Genomic DNA, 15,632 nt, shown 5'->3' with positions numbered 1-15,632 from the left:
GACACCAGAAGCTTAGCCAATTGTTGAAGTCAATCATTTTGTCCTTGTACTGCGGTATCATTCTGGGTGATGGCAGGATGCTACTCAGGGCTAGGGTCATACCTGTCTGGGCTACAAGATCGGAGAGTTCTTCCATGTCTCTTTTCATGTAGTCCAGGGAGGTATGTCTCAGGTCGTTCACACCAAAATGGACAATGACATATTTGTACTTGTTATGGAGTGACCTGAGTGCGTGGGTTATGTGATGGATCCTGGCACCCGACAGGCAGCTGACAGTAACGTTCTCCTTGTTTAGCCTGGTGAGTGGGACATCAGTGTGCCTGACCATAGAGTCATCTATTACTAGTGTGTTGGGTATGTTGTTTTGCCTTATGGGCTGTGGTTGATTGCCACACTGAGTCTGTGGACTATGTGTCATTTGGTTGTGTTGAGGAGTGGCGGTTGCTTGCGTTTCTGCTTTGGAGGTCTCTGTTGCTTGAGCAAATTATTATTGAGAGGATCTGTGAACATTTTTGTGTTTCTATGTGTGGATTTTGGTGGTGTAGGTTTTGAGGGGCTATGTGATGAGTGTGGTGTGGTGCAAGTGTTTACCTTCTCCTGTCTAGTCCAGTCTTGGGTGAAGAGAGCTTTGCTTCCAGTTTGGCTGTATAAGTGCATCTCTCACAGTTGTAGTGTTGGGTGGTAGGAAGAGAGGGTTGCCTGTGTACATGAGGCAATTGCTGCAATGCCCCAAGATGCCCAGGTTCATCAGGTAGACAGGAGAAAACACCGGGAGCTGACCCTTAGATATGCCTGGAGAGGTGCTTATTTATTAAGTACTAAAAACTGTTTTCCTCTAGATAAGTGAGAAAAGTTGAGTGCTGTGGTAATTAGTAGCTTATTTAGTGCTTACAAAGAGTTCTGAACAAGTGCTGAGCTCAAAGAAACAGATTTAAGTGCTAAAACTAAAAACTGACTAGTTCTAAGGGAAAATTTGAAGAACAGATTTTATGGTGCCAGGAATAGTTTAACCCTAACTAAGCGGTGATGCATAACGTGTATTTTATTTATTTTTTTAACAGTAGCAAATGAGCAAACTGATTTAAGCAAATTAACCAATTGACCAATAAGTGCTAAAGACTGAGCCCCGTTCCAGCAGTCTTTGATCATACAAGTTCTAACTGCACACTCCTGACACTAGGGTGCAGGGGAACCTTCTCCAAAAAAATTTGCCTGGATTAGTGCTCAAGTTATACAAACAAAGCTAGATTCAGCAGGTTTGAATCTAGTCTATGCTACAGCAAACAAGGCATACCAAGTTCAGAAAGAAACAGTTCAGATAAGCAGGCACAATAAGCCTCTAACCAGAAACTCCTAGCTCAGAAGGGCAGAATCTACCCTCTCCTCCCACAAGAGTGCAGACCACACCTTCTTAATGTAAAACAACTGGTCTGAGGGCCAAGTGCGTAAACCAAAGGCTTAGAAAAAAAGAGGTCATTGTTCCCCTCCACTTGTCACTCATTAGACCCATTATAGAGTACAACGCCCCTTTTGGTATGTACCTCACAAGACATCTACAACAACTGGAAAGGCTGCAGAAATAACTCACAAAGAGGATTACTGGCCTCAAAAAGATGCCCTATGCAGACTGTCTCAAAAATCTCCAGCTTTACTCCGTCGCATATCACCTTCTCAGAGGTGATCTCTGCCTAACATACAAAGCTATGTCAAACCCAGAAATGTTGGACATGCTCCACTTAAAGAAATCCCAATCCCTTCGATCTACATGCTCTAGGGACCTAAACCTTGTCACCACAACAAACAGAACATGTTGGAGGGATAGATTCCTGTTCCAGAGACTTCCCATACTCTGGAACAAACTACCTATCTATATCAAACAAAGCTCCTCATTAGCACTCTTCAAGAAAAATCTTGATGATTGGATGGGAAATAGGAAATTCACCCATGGGATCACTTCTGTGGTTCTGCTCGACAGTGGCACAGGAAAATAATTTTCCTGGGTGGCGAAAGCCAGGATACCTTTTGGCTAGGCTTATATAGGCCCTAGGGCCAATAGCCTAGTACCTACCTATGAACATATATATATATATATATATATATATATATATATATATATATATATAATATGTTCTTCTTTTAGCTGCTCCCATTAGTGGTCGCTACAGCTGATCATCTGTTTCCATTTCTTCCTGTCCACTGCATCTTGCTCTGTCACACCAACCACTTGCATGTCCTCTCTCACCACATCCATAAACCTTATCTTAGGCCTTCCTCTTTTCCTGTTACCTGGCAGCTTCATCCTTAGCATCTTTTTCCCAATATACTCTGCATCCCTCCTCAGCACATGTCCAAACCAACATAATCTTGCCTCTCTGGCTTTGTCTCCAAACCTTCCAACCTGGGCTGACCCTCTAATTTACTTATTCCTAATCCTGTCAACCCTCGTCACACCCAGCGCAAATCTTAACATCTTTAACTCTGCCACGTCCAGTTCTGACTCCTACCTTTTTGTCAATGCCACTGTCTCCAACCCATATAACATAGCTGGTCTCACTACCCTCTTGTAGACCTTTCCTTTCACTCTTACTGGTACTCATCTGTAACAAATCACTCCTGACACACTTCGCCACCCACTCCATCCTGCCTGTACTCTCTTCCTCACCTCTCTTCCACACTCACCATTACTCTGAACTGTTGATCCCAAGTATTTAAACTCATCCACCTTCACCACCTCTACTCCCTGCATCCTCACCATTCCTCTGTCCTCCCTCTCATTCACACACATATATTCTGTCTTAGTCCTGCTGACCTTCATTCCACTTCTCTCTAGAGCATATCTCCACCTCTCCAGGGTCTCATCCACCTGTTCCCTACTCTCACTACAGATCACAATGTCATCTGCAAACATCATAGTCCACGGGGACTCCTGTCTGATCTTGTCTGTCAACCTGTCCATCACCATTACAAATAAGAAACGGCTCAGAGCTGATCTTTGATGTAATCCCACCTCCACCTTAAACGCATCTGTCACTCCCACTGCAGACCTCACCACTGTCACACTATCCTCGTACATATCCTGTACCACTCTTACATACTTCTCTGACACTCCCAACTTCCTCATACAATACTACAACTCCTCTCTAGGCACCCTGTCATATGCTTTCTCTAAGTCCACAAAGACACAATGCAACTCCTTCTAACCTTCTCTGTGCTTCTCCATCAACACTCCCAGAGCAAACATCACATTTGTAGTGCTCTTTCCTGGCATGAAACCATACTGCTGATCACTAATCATCACCTCCCTTCTTAACCTAGCTTCCACTACTCTTTCCCATAACTTCATGCTGTGACTGATCAATTTAATCCCTCTGTAGTTACTACAGCTCTGCACATCACCCTTATTCTTAATAATCGGTACCAAAACACTTTTTCTCCATTCCTCAGGCATCCTCTCACTTTCCAAGATTTCATTAAATAATCTAGTTAAAAACTCCACTGCCATTTCACCTAAACACCTCCATGCTTCCACAGGTATGTCATTTGAACCAACAGCCTTTCCATTCTTTATCCTCTTCATAGCTATCCTTACTTCCTCCTTGCTAATCCACTGCACTTCATGATTCACTATCCGCACATCATCCAACCTTCTCTCCCTCTCATTCTCTTCATTCATCAGCCCCTCAAAGTACTCTTTCCATCTGCTCAACACACTCTCCTCACTTGCGAGTACATTTCCCTCATTATATTTTATCACCCTTACCTGCTGCACATCTTTACTAGCTCACTCCATCTGTCTAGCCAATTGGTACAGGTCCTTTTCTCCCTCTTTAGTGTCCAACCTTTCATACAACTCTTCTTACGCCTTATCCTTAGCCTTCGCCACCTCTCTCTTTGCCATGCACCTCATCTCCTTATACTCCTGTCTACTGATTGGCTGAGCAAATTCTGAAAGGGAAACCTGCAGCTGTCACAGGAAGTTAGGATCCAGTCTTTTTCTGCCATCCAAAGAAGTCCTCTTACCAGCACTGATTTTCTGTTGACTGTACAGATAAGCCCATTTTGGGGATCCCTTTCCTCTCATTTTATTGTTAGATTTATTCTATTTTTATGATAATTTAAATTATATATTTATTTTAATATTTTATTTCTGTCTGTGTTTACAGTAATTCCTAAGGGAATTCCTGCTTGTAGCAGTGTTCATTTGGCTTCTATCTTTGACAAATGCTTGTTTTTACTTTTTCTGTGGAAACTTAAATCAACTTCTCTCAGAAGTGCAGTGTATGTGTGTGCTATTAGACACTAGGGGCTGCCTCAAACAGTCAGAATTAAAAATTATTTGCACCTGTCTTTACTGTTACTCTCCTTTTTAATGTTTTGACAGGAAAATATTACAGAACTTGGACTTTTTCAACATTTGTACATTATTTACTATATGTATGACTTTGCTCTACTCTGTGTGTTTTTAAAATTGAATCGTGATTGTACCATGAATGAAGTTATTTGAATTTACTGTGGAGATTCTATTCTCTCTGACAAGAAAATATAGTTTAATTTGCCATAAATTTACATTTAATGGCAGTTTAACATGGTTAAAGTGTGTGTGGCTAATTTTGTTACACTAGTTTGGCACAATGGTTGTTTTGGTGTTTGGATTTGTGTACTTGAAATTATTTTGCTTCTGTCAGTTGTAAAAGAATTCTGAAGACATTTCAAACATTTTTTTTATGATAATAAGACAGTTTGGTGAAGTTTAGTTGTGTAGGGACATACGTATTATGAGAAACTTTAAGAGCTTATTGTGGTACACTATCCAGTACTCAGTTTATTGTTATGGCTGGTGTTCGATCCCCTAACTTGATGAATCCTAAGTACCCCCCCAATCAAATCCTGTTGCAACTAAAAAGAAAAAACAAAACAAAATAAAGATATGCCTAAGCCTATGGTTAGTGATTCTCTTGGGGCCCCTGCTCAGCCCACACACCAGTTACCTTTTGCTCCATCTCCCTGTAGTATAGCTTTACCGGCCACTATGAAATGAGGTTTAGATCATCCTCTGGGAGCTGTTCCAGTACTCACTGCATGTATGGAAAACCAAACCCTTTAGGTGCAGGAATAGTCCAGGATAAGAGACCTCTTGCCAGAAATAATACTGTGTTTCCGTATATTTAGTTAAGTTCACAAAAAAATTAACAAAAGCTTAATTATACAGTTAATAATCAGATTATAGCTTTTTTTAAGGCTGTCAATTTCTTTGGCTGAGTGTTCTGCAGACAGATAATTCTGGTGGTTGTGTTCCCATACATGATTCTAGTGCTAGTTTAGTTAGAGACCTTTCTGTTTAAGAGAAAGCTGAGGAATCTGATGGGGACTGTGATGAAGGGAGATACCGCCAGCAGCGCTATCTGGAATTCTGTAAATAATTATATGTCATTTGTGAATATCAACATGATTTATAAAAGATTCTTGTGTTACAACTGTATTAGAACTGTATATCATGTGTATATTAAACTGGTTTGTACAGATGTGTGTTGAAAAGGTATTTTATAAAGTGTTTGTGTTTGAAATGCAGACACAGTGTGCCCTACTGGAAGAGATCAGAAATGTACATGCACTATTGTAACTGTCTGTCTAAATGTATATATTTTAACAGTGGAAACTAGAATACAGGAGGTTAACTTCAATCCAGTGAATTCTAGAAAAATAGCTTAAATTAAATTATTTTATAGGCTAAGCAATAAAAGATGGTGTCTTTCAGTTTTCAATGAAGCTAGAGACACAGTGTCTGTGCTGAGAAGCTTTCTGTATTGTCTTTAGGATGAACTAATTTCTAGTTTGAAAAGCATGAAGGAATGCAATTGTTTTATGACTTCCAGCATCTGCCAAAGATCTGAGGTCTATGTATTTTCACAGGTAGATAATAAATACTGCCAGTTTCCAGCAGTGGGGGTTTCACTTGTGAACTAGAGTCAGATGACAAGAAATGATGTCATTCTGCAAGCTATCCCAGCAGTAATATTTGAGATATTAATTTGAGAAGTCTTAGAAAGAGACAGAGCATTCTGTCTTCTCTCTTGGACCAGGCAACAAAAAGACCCATTCACCAGACATCTGTCTTACTCTACTAGTAAGTTCTTAGGGTATAGTAATTCTTTTAGATACAGTCAGGAATAGAGTGAAGTTTAGTTTAGATATTTGTCTTTATTTGTGTGAGCCTGTACTGCAATGTTATTTTAAATATTTCCTGTGGTTTTGCACTGTCACTGTGAATATATATTTAGTATTGTGTGGTTCTTTTATTATTATTATTATTATTATTATTATTATTAAATATATTTAAACCTTTCATTGTGGCTGATCTGTGTAGAGATATTTAAGTTTTGAGAGTACTTGCGTATTTATTTGGTGCCACTGTGTGGGCCACTCCTAATAGCCTTGCTTGTGGTCCAACTAACATTTGCATTAATATTAATATTACACAGTAAGATTGGACACCCTTTGTTAAGGGCCTTAAAGTAGCTGATAAGGAGTTGATTAGGGGGAGTGGTAACTACCTTATAGTCTGGGCAGAAGGGGGCATAGTTAGTAAATCTGTGCCAGCCTCTCCCAAGTGTGTGTGTGCATGTGTGTGTGTGTGTGTGTGTGTGTGTGTGTGTGTGTGTGTGTGTGTGTGTGTGTGTGTGTGTGTGTGTGTGTGTGTGTGTATGTGTGTGTGTATCAGCTACTTGGGCAGGGACACAAAGCACTGGTTGGACAGAGAGGATGCTGGTAGGTCTTGGCTTGGTCACTCAGCTGAGATCTCAACTCTATAGCTGTGCCAGTGGGGAGTCTTACTGGAGATCTGGAGAAAGAGGGAGAAACCAGCCCTGGACTGTCTGGTCTCTGTGACTTCTTAAGTGAAATTGCACTTGATGCAGAGAGCTGCATCTGGAAATAGTGTGTGTGTGTGTACCTATTATCCTCCTAGTGTACATCCCCCACTGTTGCTAGTTCTGAGGATTGAGGCTCTTTGATTACTAGTCCAGTGGTGGGTTGTCACAGGGACAATAGTGATTTCCTAGTTGAGAAGTTAAGTCACTCTGATTATTCAGAAGGTGAACCTGAAGCTTAAGTCCAAACAAGTGTTCACTTCTCCTCAGATGATTGTGAGATTTAGTGATGCTTTTTTTTTGGGAGAAGTCAAGAACTAACCCAGGTGGAGTATATGACCTTATAGAAGATGAGATGTCCAATTCTTTGGCTGTCCCCCCTGTTTTACTGGTCTTGGAAGATATTTATAAAACTGCCTGTAAGATATCAGCACATATTCCAGCAGTCTTTAAAAAAGCTCAGAGGAAATATAGGGTCTCCGTGGATGTGATGGGTATCTTTTCTCATTTGACTACTGACTTGGCTGCAATCTCTCCATCTGCTGGCTCAAATCTTAAGTCCTTGACTTCATCTAATCCAGCACCCCCTGATAAAGAGGGAAATGGTTATATCTTCAAGGCAAAAGGATATCTCTAGTAATCTTACCTTAGAATTTTAAATTATCAAAACTATGGGTGGAAATTTATTTTACAGTGTATATATAGTTTGGATGAATTTGCTGCATCCCTACCTGTGCAGAAAGTCTTATATGAATGAAACTGTTTCTAATTTCATACATTCAAACATACTTTGAGAGGCATGCTTGAATGTGCAGATACATCTTCGAAAAACTATATATCTTCTGTTGTATTAAGATGGTATATAATCAGAATTTCTCTGATTTAAATGACAATTTTTTGAACGCACTTTTAAGTTCTGACCCCACTGGTTTTGAAACATTTGTGTGAGCTACTTAGAGATTGCTTTTCATTTATTTTTATTGTTTTAAAATAAATAAAAAAAAATTTATTTTGAAACATTTGTGTGAGCTACTTAGAGATTGATTTTCATTTATTTTTATTGTTTTAAAATAAATGAATAAAATAATTTTTATTTAATTTAATTTTATTTTATTTATTTTATTTTGTTTCTGAATTTACCTTGAATCAAACCATCAATCTCTGTGTTCTATCCTGATTCAAAAAAACAAGGAGGAAAAGATTCTATATAACTGGGGTGCGCACAGGCAGCTCAGGTACTATCTTGACAGAACAAAGCTCTTTAGGAACACTGAACAGCCATTTATGTCCTATACAGGGGCTAAAAAAGATCAACTTGTTTCTAGGCAAACTACTGCATTGTGGTTGTCCTCTGCTAATGTTTTCTGTTACCCCCACCATGGTAATCTCTTTCAGGAAAGGTTAAGACTCACTTAGCTAGGGCTGTATCTTCTTCAATAGCATATTGGAAAGAGGTGGACTCTAGAAGCATTCTAGAGGCAGCAACCTGGTCCTCTGATCATACCTTCACAAAGTTCTACAAAGTGGAGTTCTTTTCAAGGTCCAGAGCAGGATTTGCTAGGACTGTCCAACAGGGGCTCCTGGATCCCTAGATTTCCACCTCCCAGGTAGGATAAGCTTTGTAAATCTACCCAAAATGCCACTGAGGCAGTGCAAATGCTGAACATAGCACAGCTATGTAAGTCCTACTTACCTGTAGCAGTAAATGTTTGAATTCCTCACTGTCTCACTGGCAGCAAGCACCTGCCACCCACCAGACTGTGCATAGGTGAGATGTGTTTCAACCTATTTGGTTTTGTTGTTGTTGGATTTTTTTAATATGATATTGTAAGTGGCTGCAAATTTACTCTTGCTACATGGTTCTGGTTTCAGATACTTTCTTCCTCCTTTGAGGAAGAAAGAACGCCTGAACACTCACTTCCTGTGATAGCTGAAGGGTTCCTTTTCAGGATATGCTCAGCCAATCAGCTGTTAAAGGAAGAGAGAGAGAGAGGGAGGAGAGTATGAGCTTTTAAAAGCTGGCCAGTACTGGATTACTTTGGCAGATAACCCAAAATACCACTGAGGCAGTGAGAAATGTGGACATTTATAGATATTACAGGTAAGGAGGACTTGTGCAACTGTGTTATGTGAAGCCAGAGGTGGTCTGCCCTTTGCTAACTGGAAGATACATATACATGCACACACACATATATATATACACACACACACATATATATATATATATATATATATATATATATATATATATATATATATATATATATATATATATATATATATATATAGACAGAGAGAGAAAGAGGGGGGAGAAAGAAAGGCAGTGTCATTAAAAATGTAAGGGTGTGTGTAATGAATATACAACAGTCTAATTACAATACCGCACTGCAGAATAATAGCTTGGGTACCAGCTACAGGTATATGCCACAGTCACCCACGTCAGTATACTGACTTGCTACCAGTAGCAAGTTCATGCCACAGTAATCCACTGGAGGATAGTGACTTATCTACCTAGTACATGTTAATGCCATAGTTAACCACTGTGGCTGGCACTAGTTATGATAATCACTGGATGATATCACAGTGGACTTGCTATAGACTAGTTCCATTTACCTACTTCAGGCAATGTCACACATATCCAGAACACAGTGGCATGCCAGCTGCTCTCTGCAGACTAGTGGCACAATTACCCAGTACAGGCAAAGGTCACTGCTCCCTGCTTTAGGCTTGTGTAACAGTTACCTAGTCTATGTGAGTATTATAACCATTTACATGGTGTAGGGAAGCAGAAGAGAAAACAAAAATCTAAGGAAACAGCAGAACAAGTTAAATGAGTGCCACTCGCTTCAGTGGCACATGTATTAAAACACATCTAAGACAGGCCACTAAAGTAGTACCAGCAATAAACTAAATATGCAAGAGATGGTGTATGAATGCACATACTCACCACAGGCATCTTGGAAAAGTGACACTAAATATACCGGCAGAAAGTTAGCCTGTTTGTGTTTGCATGCAAACAAATAGAAGTATTAATGTTGTATTTTTCTCTGCAGGCCTAGGCAAACAACCATCCCAGCAAACAAACAAACAAGAAAATGATGTATAATAAACAGCAATATTCTCTGCAAGACTATGTAATATGAGCTACAGCAGGGATCAATGATGGATTATGGAGACAGTCTCTCTGATTGCTGGGTTTGCTAACATGCACATTGTTTTCTTGTTAACTGCAGACTCTTTCTGTTATGTAAGCACATCTAAATGTTAATGATACTAACACATTTGTTTTCAAGTGGCATGCTGATGTTTTGGATATGGCAGTTGGTTTAGAGACATGCTACCACTTTCCTTATGATAATTTTACTTTGAATAATTTGCTTTAACCCTATTTCACTGAATATGAAAGCAGTATTTTTACCAGAGGTGTAAATGGCATAGCTTCAGGAGGACAAGGCCCTAATGACCCTGCTTCCTGACCCTGAGCAGTATCCTTCCTTCACCAAGAATGATGCCACAACATAGAGACAAGATGATCAGCTTTAACAATTGGCTTAATTTCTGGTGTCATTCAAAGGGGATCCAGTGTCTGTCTGCCTGGGATGACATGCTTGACAAGCCACGCTGCTTCGCAAGGGACGGCTTGCACCTGTCACCCCTGGGATTCCGGATATTGGCTAAGGCTCTTGCCACCCCCATAGTGCCTTTTTAGGCAAGGCTCAAATTCTAAACCTACCACCCTAGAAAACAAAAATGGGAAGAAACTAAGGGTAATGCTGCTCAATGCCAGAAGTCTAAATCTCAAAATGCGTGCTCTCGAGGCCCTTCTCAGTATGGAGAACATCGATGTCTGTGCTGTGACTGAAACCTGGTTCAAGGCTCCTGAGAGCACCCTGGCACTATCAGGTTTTACCTCATATCATGCGTTCCGGCCCCAAAACCCAGACCACACCACAAAAGGAGGGGGTGTATCCATATTCATCAAGGATACCCACACCTCCAGGTTGGTGGCAACGCACGAAGCATCGGAAACCATCCAGGTGCAATTAACCATAGGCAAAACTGCTCTACAATTTGTAGCATGCCTTCCTGAAGACACTGGAGGGTATAAATGTATCTCCAAACACCATTATATTGGGTGACTTCAACTACCCGAATATAGACTGGGAACATTACTCAAGCCCCAACTTTCTAGCCCAAAGGTTCCTGGAGTTCATAAATTCAAATGCCATGGAACAACTAGTCACCATTCCCACAAGAGGAGAAAATATACTAGATCTCATCATCACAAACATGGGGACAAAATGCTCCACACTGGAAGTATATCCCTCATTGGTGAGATCAGATCACAAACGTATCTCACTGGAAATCCACATCCCGCCCCCCCCCCCAACCAAAAAAACCACAGTGAAGAACTTCTCTAAAGCAAACTTCACACTACTCAAGACTGGTGTGGTATCCTTCAAGGCCCCCGAGCCAGTGGAAACCACAACCCAAGCTGCGGAAGCCCTTACAAATGCCTTCTACGAACACCTCCAGGACTGCATGGATCAGGCAATCCCTAATAAAACCAAGACTCTTTCCACCAAGGGCAAACGTCCAGTCTGGTGGACCCCAGCCATAAACAAACTTTACAATAAGAGGAGAACGCTGTTACATGATAGTGCAAAATCCATAAAAGAGAAGACACCCTTGATCATTATTAGTAAAAAAATACGAGCACTCATAAAATCATCCAAGGCCAAATTTGAGAGAAAAATTGCAATAGATTCAAAAGACAATCATAAGGCCTTCTTCAGCTATGTTAGAAACCTGGGTGGAAACTCCCAGATATGCGCAGAATTAGTCCAAAATGATACAAAAATCACTGAACCCACAGACATTGCCAACATACTGGCAGACAGGTTCAGTGCAAAATTCACCCCCATCTCCCCCCCAAAAAGGAGAGATAACTATCCCAGCGGAGTGTAGCCTCCCAGAAATCTCTAATGCGCAGGTGAAAGCTGCTCTCTCTAAAGCTAAAAACACAGCATCAATGGGACCGGATGGTGTCCCCGGCTGTGTGCTACACGAACTCAACGAGGTACTAAACCCGCATATAAGGCAGCTGTTTAATCTTAGCCTTACCACGGGATACGTGCCCAAGGAGTGGTGTACGGCAACTGTGGCCCCACTCCACAAAGGCGGTACCTCTACGGACCCTGGAAATTACCGCCCCATAAGCTTAACAAGCCTGGTCTGCAAAGCTATGCAGAGGATCATAATGGAACTCATAAACAAAGACATAGGGGATTTGCAGACATTGGACCCGACCCAGTTTGGCTTTGTCAAGGGCAGATCATGCCTTTTGAACTTGGTCAACTTCTTCTTCGAAACAGTCACCAAGGCCATTGATGAGGGAAAGGCAGTCCATACAGCCTACCTTGACCTTGCAAAAGCTTTCAACACAATACCCCACTTGGGTATTATAGAGAAACTTGCCAGCTTAAATGTAAACCCATATGTCACAAGATGGGTTGCAAACTGGCTAAAGGACAGAACCCACAGGGTTAGAGTTGCTGGCGCCATGTCAGACTCCAAGCCGGTCACAAGTGGGGTCCCACAGGGCTCAGTCCTTGGCCCCCTGTTGTTCGGCATCTACTTCTCAGAAGTACAGGCAAACATAGGAGGACTATGGCTGACAAAGTTTGCAGATGACTGCAAACTGGGCGCCATAGTGGAAAGTACATCGGACACAGATATCCTTCAGAGGAGTCTCATGGAAACTGATAACTGGTGCCAGAGCCATGGCCTGAAGTTAAATGCCAAAAAATGTATAGTCATACCCTTCGGGAAAAACAAGGTAACCCCAAGCTACCATATAGGTGGCAATCCATTAAGCACAGAAGAGGTTATCAGGGACCTGGGGACCCAGGTTGACAGTGGCCTTTCTTTGACACTCACATTGCTAAAGTGGTTAGAAAGACCTTCTACATTGCCCACCTGATCATGAAGGGATTCACATCCAGATCAAGTGAGGTCATTGTTCCCCTGTACTCTTCACTTATCAGACCAATGATCGAGTACAATGCCCCATTCGGGATGTATCTCACCCGACACCTGCAGCAATTGGAGAGACCCCAAAAGTTCCTCACCAAAAGGATAAAGGGACTCCAAAATCTGTCATATGCTGCCAGACTGAAGAAACTCCAGCTCTATTCAGTCGCATACCGCCTGCTCAGAGGTGACCTGTGCCTGACATACAAGGCCATGTCCAACCCGGAATTAATGGACATGCTCCACCTCAAAAAATCCAAATCTACCAGATCCACTAGACTAAACCTTAGCACGGATATAAATAGGACATGCTGGAGGGATAGATTTGTCACCCAGAGACTCCCTATGCTGTGGAATAAAATCCCAGTCCATGTGAGGCAGAGCACCTCGCTGGCTCTGTTCAAGAGAAATCTTGACCGGTGGATGGGAGATCGTAGGTTTACCCCGGGAATCATCTCTGTGTCACTGCTGGACAGAGGCACAACAAACTAATGGGCACAGTATTTTTTAACATAAGGGGTGGCGTAAGCCACAAAACTTTGGGCTAGGCTTAGGGCAGATAGCCTAGTATAAACCTATGAACCTATGAACCTATGAACTTATGAAAGAGTATGCTAGTTCAGCATAATAAGTGCACTACAATGATGCACTGGGCTTTTTAGTGTCACCTCAAGCCTTGAACCTTATGATAAATCAAATGTAACAAGGGCACTGGAAAGGAAAACCCCTGTATAGGATAAAAAAGGAAGAAACAGAAATCTGGCAACATGTAACTGACTTTGAGATGAGGCAGCACTAGAGACTACATAGCAAGCTCCTGTTTTGTGTTTTGGGAACAAAATTCTGCAGTATATTGAACACATAGATGATGCTGATTTAAGGTTTGGACTTAACATTGGTTCTATTTCTGTTGCCTTACCTTTACTAGAGTATAAGTCTAACAACTGAGATTTTTTTGCCATCAGAGAGTAGTGTATTGTCTTATCACAAAATCACAATAGTTCATTATTCATTTATACTTGCTTCACCTCAGTTTAAAACAGCCTGCAGTTCCTGTTGTGCATTTGGTTCCTTTGGTTATGCAGGGAAGGCCAGCGCATAGTAGCATGGTATTGTGTGAATACCGAATGTGGGTACCACAAGAGACATTTCTTTCTCATTTACAGGTGTAGTGAACAATGGAAGAGTCTTTAGGAATTTCAGGATTGATATTATCAGGCTCTGATAACGTAATGGTCATTTCACACCTTGCCTTCTAATTTCTAAGTTATCTCTGAATGACCAGGTCATCGGTCCTATTAGATTTTAGCCTGTCAGCCTGGAAGTCAGGGGCAATGTTCGCAAAGGTTCTGCATGGGAATAACAAACTAACATGGCTAAGGATCACAGTGTTGATGAGGATACCATGACTAAGATTGGTTTCCAGGATAATGCATTCCTAGGATTTGTGCTACAAGATATAATGTGAATGCAAAAACTGATTAGGACAAGGAAGACAGAGCTGGCAAAGGTGTCATCATGACTATGGGAGATATACAGGACAGGGCATTCTCCAAAGATGCAATTCAAACACAAAAGCTGACATGGATAAGGATCACTGTGTTGGTGTGGATAACACAACTAAGACAGGTGTCCAAGATAATGTAGTGCTACAAGTTTGTTTGTTTGTGTCTTTCGGCTTTTCCCGGTTAGGGGTCGCCACAGCGGAACTCTGGTCCGCTAATGATTGGCAGTAGAGTTTTACATGCTGGCTTGCCGGGCCTAACACACAACCTTCAACGAAGGAACGCCCAACTGAGAATTGAACAGGCAACATCTAACTGTGAGGCGACAACGCTACCGCAGCACCACCACCGCAATGTAGTGCTACAAGTAAACAGGCTTAAAAGATAAAACAGTAAAACAGTGTAATAAGTGAAAAACAGTAACACAATATCTGCAGATTTGTGTGATGACTGGCTTGGATACCACAAATAAGCAGGCCTAGAAACAAAGCAGGGTATTATGGAACAATATAATAAAATAAAAACACAACTTGGTCAACATAATACAAGATAAAGTAATACATATGTGGAGTAGGAAACAAGGTTAATTGTAGTGGACAGTGACAAAAATATTACGGATGCATTACAACTTAACTTGCTTGAACCAGCTAGAACTGCATAAATAAAAATAATGTACATAGATACTACAGTATGTATGGCTAGAAAAAGCAGACCTGCATATGAGAACTACAGGTATGTAGCAGAGGAAAGTAACCAGTTAGAGACACTATTGATCAGTTAGAACTTGTTCAAATGGTTTAGTTAAATAATTCAGTAAGTTGCATCACTAGGTAATGCTGTGAGTTAACAACACATAGCACAGTTAGGCAACATAGCAGGTAACACATTAGGTAAAGAACAATTTGTGTCTTTCGGCTTTTCCCGGTTAGGGGTCGCCACAGCGGAACTCCGGTCCGCTAATTATTGGTAGTGGATTTTTACGTACCGGGTTACCAGCTCTGATGCACAACCTTCAATGAAGGCACATCCCATTCACGTATGCCTCCACACAGAAGACGGTCTAGCTAAGAATCGAACGGGACAACGTCTTGCTATGAGGCGAGAACGCTACCGCAGCACCACCACCGCAGTTTCTAGGTAAAGAACAATACCGTTTGATAACAATAGGTGAAATGGGGTAGGCAAAAAAAACACCATAGTTAAATGAGTAAATGCATTGCAATCAGCT

The sequence above is a fragment of the Protopterus annectens genome, chromosome 13.part0, assembly GCF_019279795.1.
Source record: "Protopterus annectens isolate FY-2018-M chromosome 13.part0, PAN1.0, whole genome shotgun sequence".
In the NCBI taxonomy this organism is placed as follows: domain Eukaryota; kingdom Metazoa; phylum Chordata; order Ceratodontiformes; family Protopteridae; genus Protopterus; species Protopterus annectens.
Note: the sequence above shows the minus strand (reverse complement) of the source record.